At 43.2% G+C, this 7,500-nt stretch overlaps 1 protein-coding gene across 4 annotated transcripts in view; it reads left to right on the top strand.

Moving 5' to 3' along the window:
- The window catches only part of gabrg2 (gamma-aminobutyric acid type A receptor subunit gamma2), a 34,259-nt gene that overhangs the window by 1,122 nt on the left and 25,637 nt on the right, over positions 1-7,500 (top strand). The gene's annotated exons all lie outside the window — the stretch shown is intronic.

A 7,500-nucleotide genomic window follows, 5' to 3' on the forward strand; every position in this document is an offset into this window, starting at 1 on the left:
ACTGTAGTGCTCAGATGATGGTGTGGAATGATGGTGTAGTTCTGTAGTGATGATGTGTTCTGATGTGATGTTTTAAAACTTTGATGTGATGAAGCTGTGATGTGATGAAGCTGTGATGAAGCTGTGATGTGATGAAGCTGTGATGTGATGAAGCTGTGATGTGATGAAGCTGTGATGTGATGTAGCTGTGATGAAGCTGTGATGTGATGAAGCTGTGATGTGATGAAACTGTGATGTGATGAAGCTGTGATGTGATTAAGCTGTGATGTGATGTAGCTGTGATGAAGCTGTGGTACAGTCAAACCCAGCTGGAGACACATGCAAGAGTAAACACTGATGCACTGCTTTTACATCTCTCCACCACTCTGTCTCTCCATCACTCTGTCTCTCCACCACTCTGTCTCTCCATCACTCTGTCTCTTCATCACTCTGTCTCTTCACCACTCTGTCTCTCCACCACTCTGTCTCTCTGTCTCTCCATCACTCTGTCTCTCCATCACTCTGTCTCTCCACCACTCTGTCTCTCTGTCTCTCCATCACTCTGTCTCTCCACCACTCTGTCTCTCCACCACTCTGTCTCTCTGTCTCTCCATCACTCTGTCTCTCCACCACTCTGTCTCTCTGTCTCTCCATCACTCTGTCTCTCCATCACTCTGTCTCTCCACCACTCTGTCTCTCCACCACTCTGTCTCTCTGTCTCTCCATCACTCTGTCTCTTCACCACTCTGTCTCTCCATCTCTCCATCACTCTGTCTCTCCATCTCTCCATCACTCTGTCTCTCCATCACTCTGTCTCTCCATCTCTCCATCACTCTGTCTCTCCATCACTCTGTCTCTCCATCACTCTGTCCCTCCACCACTCCGTCACTCTGTCTCTCCATCACTCTGTCTCTCCATCACTCTGTCTCTCTGTCTCTCCACCACTCTGTCTCTCCACCACTCTGTCTCTCCATCTCTCCATCACTCTGTCTCTCCATCACTCTGTCTCTCCATCACTCTGTCTATCCATCTCTCCATCACTCTGTCTCTCCATCACTCTGTCTCTCCACCACTCTGTCTCTCCATCTCTCCATCACTCTGTCTCTCCATCACTCTGTCTCTTCATCACTCTGTGTCTCCATCTCTCCATCACTCTGTCTCTCCACCACTCTGTCTCTCCACCACTCTGTCTCTCCATCTCTTAATCACTCTGTCTCTCCATCTCTCCACCACTCTGTCTCTCCATCTCTTCATCACTCTGTCTCTCCATCTTTCCATCACTCTGTCTCTCCATCACTCTGTCTCTCCACCACTCTGTCTCTCCATCTCTTCATCACTCTGTCTCTCCATCTTTCCATCACTCTGTCTCTCCATCACTCTGTCTCTCCACCACTCTGTCTCTCCACCACTCTGTCTCTCCATCTCTTCATCACTCTGTCTCTCCATCTTTCCATCATTCTGTCTCTCCATCACTCTGTTTCTCCATCACTCTGTCTCTCCACCACTCTGTCTCTCCATCTCTTCATCACTCTGTCTCTCCATCTTTCCATCACTCTGTCTCTCCATCACTCTGTCTCTCCATCTTTCCATCACTCTGTTTCTCCATCTTTCCATCACTCTGTCTCTCCATCTCTCTGCTTCTCTATCTCTCCCTCTCTTCATCTCTCAGTCTCCTCTTACCATTTTATAAAATTGTCTCATCTTACATTCTTTTATCTGCTGCTGCAGACAGCTGATTATTTTTTCTCTCCTATTTTATTCATATCCCTTCTTCCCCATACAGTGTGGGAGATTTAGCAGTCCGATACCCAAATGCTTATAGAGACATATTTTTATGTAGTAATAATAATAATCATCATCATTATCATCATTATGGTTATTATAATCATAATACTTTTTATTAAAATATAAATACAAATAAAAGGCTTTAAATTGTTCAGGACTGTTTTTTTTTTTGAATATTCTTCATCTTCATCGTATTTCTCTGAAATTCATCAAATGTTCAAAGCCACACTGAATAATGGAGGAAAAATGAGAACAGAGGCGGAGAAATGTATCATCTTGCAAACAATAATGAATTCAGATATGAGGCGCAGGCTGATGACATCAGAGCTCAGTGATTGGTTGAAAAAATGAAAGAAGGAAAGCAAGGTTTATACTTAAACATTTAAAAGAAATAAACTGAACCTACAGGATTATAAAGTGAACACAGGAAATGTGGTTAAAACTGATTTATAAAGAAACATTACAGATTTGAAGCTTTACTTCCTCTGTTTTCTCCTGAATATATATTTAGTTTTCAAAATCAGAATTTATTGTTATTTATTGAGTTATTAATGATTTGATAACGAGCTCCTGCGCTGTTCTGTCCAGTGTCCAAGGGTCACAGAAGATCTGTCAGCCTTAATCCAGCACCCTGAATGGTTCTTTATCTTAAAGGAACCTTGAAGGTCTTGAGCAGAACAATCCAGCACATTCATTATAATATTATAAATTAACATTTATACTAAAATATGTAGACATATGAAACTCCAGCAAAACTCTCAGTACAGTGAGGACAGCTGATTGGTGGGTGATGTAGTGACATCACGTGATGTCACAGGCCCCGCCCTTCAGAAAATAACAACAAACATGGATATCAGACGTATCTAAATGCTCGTCTCACCCAGAAAAATCATGTCTCGCGCTTTGCACAGATGCTGGTGTGTCAGGTACGACGTTGTGCCAAACACAGCTCACATTGTATTTAGAAAATGTAATAATAATAATATTAAATAACTAAACTTAAAAATGTAAAAAAAAATAGCACAATATAATAAATAAAATATTACGTTATTCTACATATAACATCAGTCCATTTTAAATAAAAAAAAGATTATTTACTGTTTTAGAGCATAATAATAATTAATATTAACTTTAATAATAATAGTAAACGCTACATATTATTATAACGTGTTTAAAACAACTTTAAAAGGTTTAATGATCATCTCAATATAGCGTTTGTGATGGTGATGAGGAAGATGATGATGATGGTGATGATAATGGTGGTGAAGAAGATGATAATTAAGAAAAAGATGATGTTGATGATGATGATGATGATGATGATAATGGTGGTGATGATGATGATGATGATGATAAATGTGAAGAAGATGATGATGAAGAAGAAGAAGATGGTGATGATGGTGAAGAAACCCTTAGTTTCCCAAACCCTGCTCCAGCATAGTGAAGGTCCTGAATACACAGCGAGCTCCAGGAAGTCATGTCTTGATTGAAGAACTTGGTTGTCTTGCACAGACCCCTGACCTCCTCAACCATAACACCTTTATGGTGAACTGGAACTGGAGACTCCTTACCTCATCTAACATCAGTATCTGATCTCACTAATGCTCTTGTAGCTGAATGATCACTAATCCTCACAGCCACACCATAAAATCTAGCGTAATGTCTTTCCAGAAGAGTGGAGCTCTTTATAACGGTAAGACAATGGAAATAAATCTGGAATAAGACGTTCAGCAGGTTAGAAAGTTTTAGAAATATTTAGTGTACCTTCAGGGTGTTTCTGATTTTCTAGATGAAGTTGTTCCTTTACAGCTCCAGGACTCAGGGTTTAAAAAAGAAAACAGCAGGGAAAGTTGGTGTAAACTTCAGTGTAGAGTCTGAACTGGGGCATGGCAGCGAGCCTGGAAGCTGCAGGTAGGAGAACTTTGGAGTCTAGAGGGAATCAGCAGGCCAGCGTGACATTTCCGCTCAGATCAAAACCTCCTGTGGGTTAGCAGGAGCGTGACATGCGGCGCAACTCCCCCCGCTTCACTTCATCTCCAGCGCTGAGGCCGGGATAAAAGCTTTGCTGCTCAAAAGACTGCAGATGACTTTGATATGACGCTGTGGGGCTTCTTATAGAGCAGAACCCCTGGAGCATCAGGCAGTGGAACCTGAGAGACCGAGCCACAGAGCCACGGCCAGAAGAATCGTGGATTATATTCTGTTATACTCCAATGTCCTCTGAACAGGTCTGAGAGATCGAGGGAAAATGTCCTCGTACAGCACGTCCCTGAGCGTTTTAACCCCCTTTACACCACCACTACCAGGTGTTATGAAGAAGTTTGGAGACTACTGGTGTAACTGGTGCTGTTCTGACCCACGTGCGTTCCCACGTCTGCAATTTCATCACAGGCAGCGAGTTAGAACAAGTTAGACCTTCGATGAGCTCAAACCCAAAAAATCATGCATGATGATCGTTGGAGAAAAATCCACATGATCTCACTACCGCACCCACCAAAGCAGTGTGTAAAAACATGATCGTTTAAAGAGTGAAATCTGATTCAATGTCTGATTCTGTCTGATAAATAACCCTAACCCTAACCCTAACCCTCTGATAACCCTAACCCTAACCCAAAAAACAGAGGTAAATTTGACTGGACCTCAATATGGATTTCACTTAAACTTTACACACTTGATTATTAAACAATATTGTTTAATTGAACATATGGACGTGTGTGTGTGTGTGTGTGTGTGTGTGTGTGTGTGTGTGTGTGTGTGCGTGTGTGCGTGCGTGCATGCGTGCGTGCGTGCGTGCGTGTGTGTGTGATACATTAGTTTCATGTAGTAGAAATGTAAGGTTCTCCAGACGTGTTTTTCAGCTTGTTTTGTTTATGAACTATTTTCTTGATTTTTTTTCTCAGTCAGAGCATTGGCTCTCGTGTGACCTTGTTTGACCTTGTTTATTTCTGCGCGGTGTTAACTCATGGTGTCTAATTGAGCTAATCTTGTTTAGGAGCGATTAGCAGGCCGTGTTTAGAGGTCATGTGATCGTGGAATCTCAGGCTATCAGCACACACGCACACACACGTGGCACACACACACACACACGCACACACACGTGGCACACACACACACGCACACACACGCACACACGCACACACACAGCGTAAGATAGATAAATAATATAACCACTGTGGTGTGATGGGAATGAAAAGTGTGTAGAGTGAAGAGAGATGAACTGATTGTGAAGTGTGTTTTAGTGTGTGTGCTAACAGAAGGGTTTTAAATTGAACATGGAGAATTATTAATATTCTGGATATGATAATAGGAACATGACTAAACCGTCAGCAAATGTTCCTTACGCTCGTTATGTAACGACGGCTGTTTATCAGGAAACATGGTGAAGTGTAATTATTATCTCAGCTCTGTGACCACCACATAGTCAGAGTCCTTCTCTAAATACTGACCACACAGGGGCTTCTGTCTTCTACTGACCACACGGGGTTTTTTTGGTTTGTTATAACGAGTAGACATTTCTTGGGGGAACCCTCCAGGTGAGGTTTGGTGAGGTGGGCTGAAGCAGGTGAGGTGTAGTTAAGTGAATTTGGGTGACCTGAGGTGGGCTGAAGCAGGTGAGGTGTAGTTAAGTGAATTTGGGTGACCTGAGGTGGGCTGAAGCAGGTGAGGTGTAGTTAAGTGAATTTGGGTGACCTGAGGTGGGCTGAAGCAGGTGAGGTGTAGTTAAGTGAATTTGGGTGACCTGAGGTGGGCTGAAGCAGGTGAGGTGTAGTTTGGTGAGTTTGGGTGACCTGAGGTGGGCTGAAGCAGGTGAGGTGTAGTTTGGTGAGTTTGGGTGACCTGAGGTGGGCTGAAGCAGGTGAGGTGTAGTTTGGTGAGTTTGGGTGACGTGAGGTGGGCTGAAGCAGGTGAGGTGTAGTTTGGTGAGTTTGGGTGACCTGAGGTGGGCTGAAGCAGGTGAGGTGTAGTTAAGTGAATTTGGGTGACCTGAGGTGGGCTGAAGCAGGTGAGGTGTAGTTTGGTGAGTTTGGGTGACCTGAGGTGGGCTGAAGCAGGTGAGGTGTAGTTTGGTGAGTTTGGGTGACCTGAGGTGGGCTGAAGCAGGTGAGGTGTAGTTTGGTGAGTTTGGGTGACCTGAGGTGGGCTGAAGCAGGTGAGGTGTAGTTTGGTGAGTTTGGGTGACCTGAGGTGGGCTGAAGCAGGTGAGGTGTAGTTTGGTGAGTTTGGGTGACCTGAGGTGGGCTGAAGCAGGTGAGGTGTAGTTAAGTGAGTTTGGGTGACCTGAGGTGGGCTGAAGCAGGTGAGGTGTAGTTTGGTGAGTTTGGGTGACCTGAGGTGGGCTGAAGCAGGTGAGGTGTAGTTAAGTGAGTTTGGGTGACCTGAGGTGGGCTGAAGCAGGTGAGGTGTAGTTTGGTGAGTTTGGGTGACCTGAGGTGGGCTGAAGCAGGTGAGGTGTAGTTAAGTGAGTTTGGGTGACCTGAGGTGGGCTGAAGCAGGTGAGGTGGAGCCATGTGAGGTGAGTTTTGGGTTTATGAGATTTAATCATGTTTTGAAGCTCTATTGTTGTATGAAACTCTGTTCTACCATCAGCACCTGCTGGAGGGTCAGAAGGGCAATTAACACGCCCACTTCAGAAAATACAGCTCAGAGTGACGCTGGGACCAAAAGCTGAGCAAAATAAAGCAGAAATGTTGCGAGTGTGTGGGAGGTGAAGCTTCCTGGCGTGTTGGAGAGACAGAGTCGGGAAATGAACAATAAACTTCTTCATCACTGATAAAAACAAAACCTGATCTGGAAAGAAATACTAAACATGCTATCATAGCGAGCAGCGATTACATGATGAAACCAAGTTCATGGATTCACCATCAAACCAGAAAACAAAAGCACTCTTAATGATTAGGACTTCCTGAATACTGTCAGGTGTGAATAGTGGACTGTTTTCAGTAAATCTTCATAAAATCCCCATTCATTTATTGTGTCTGCAACTATTTAAATAAATGATGGTGATATTTGACAGATTTCTTATTCAGACATTTCTGTGCTTTAGGATTTATTGCTCCAAGTGGTCAAGAATGGTAACTGCAACAAACTTGGTGTAAAACAAGTCAAGCTCTTTGTGTAGCAAATTTGAATTAAACAGACAAAATGACAAAGTGTACGTGTGCAGTGTGTGTGTGTGTGTGTGTGTGTGTGTGTGTGTGTGTGTGTGTGTGAAGCACAGGATCATTTCTATTGTAAGATATATTGTGTAGATTAGGAGATGGATTCAGAGGTGATGGAATGCATGAAGTCTGTGAATGTGTGTGAGATACCTGAGAATAATGAGATGTGGGAATTTGAGTCCCTTGTGATTTGTAGCCTTTGGAACATAAGGACCTGGAAATGTAGGACCTGGGGATCACAGGTCTCTGGGGATGTTGGGCTCCGAAAAACTGTTCATACACAATACACTGGGAGATTAAAAAAGGAACCTGTCCTCATCTGACACCTGATAGTGGCATAATAAATCATTACTCTTTTATTACTCCACAACTGTACACTATAAAATCAAACAGTGCTGCACTATCCATGTGATGTTCTACACAGAATAATAACAGGAGAACAATCTTTTAGATATCCACTTCATCCTGTCTACACCAAGTTCACAACAATCTCACAACCGTCTCTAGTCTCTAGTGAAGACACTGTAAACACAGGACACTTGGAATATACTGTAGGAACCAAAGGAAGAATGACCCCCTC

Source organism: Silurus aristotelis (genome assembly GCF_946808225.1).
Source record: "Silurus aristotelis genome assembly, chromosome: 16".
Taxonomy (NCBI): Eukaryota; Metazoa; Chordata; class Actinopteri; order Siluriformes; family Siluridae; genus Silurus; species Silurus aristotelis.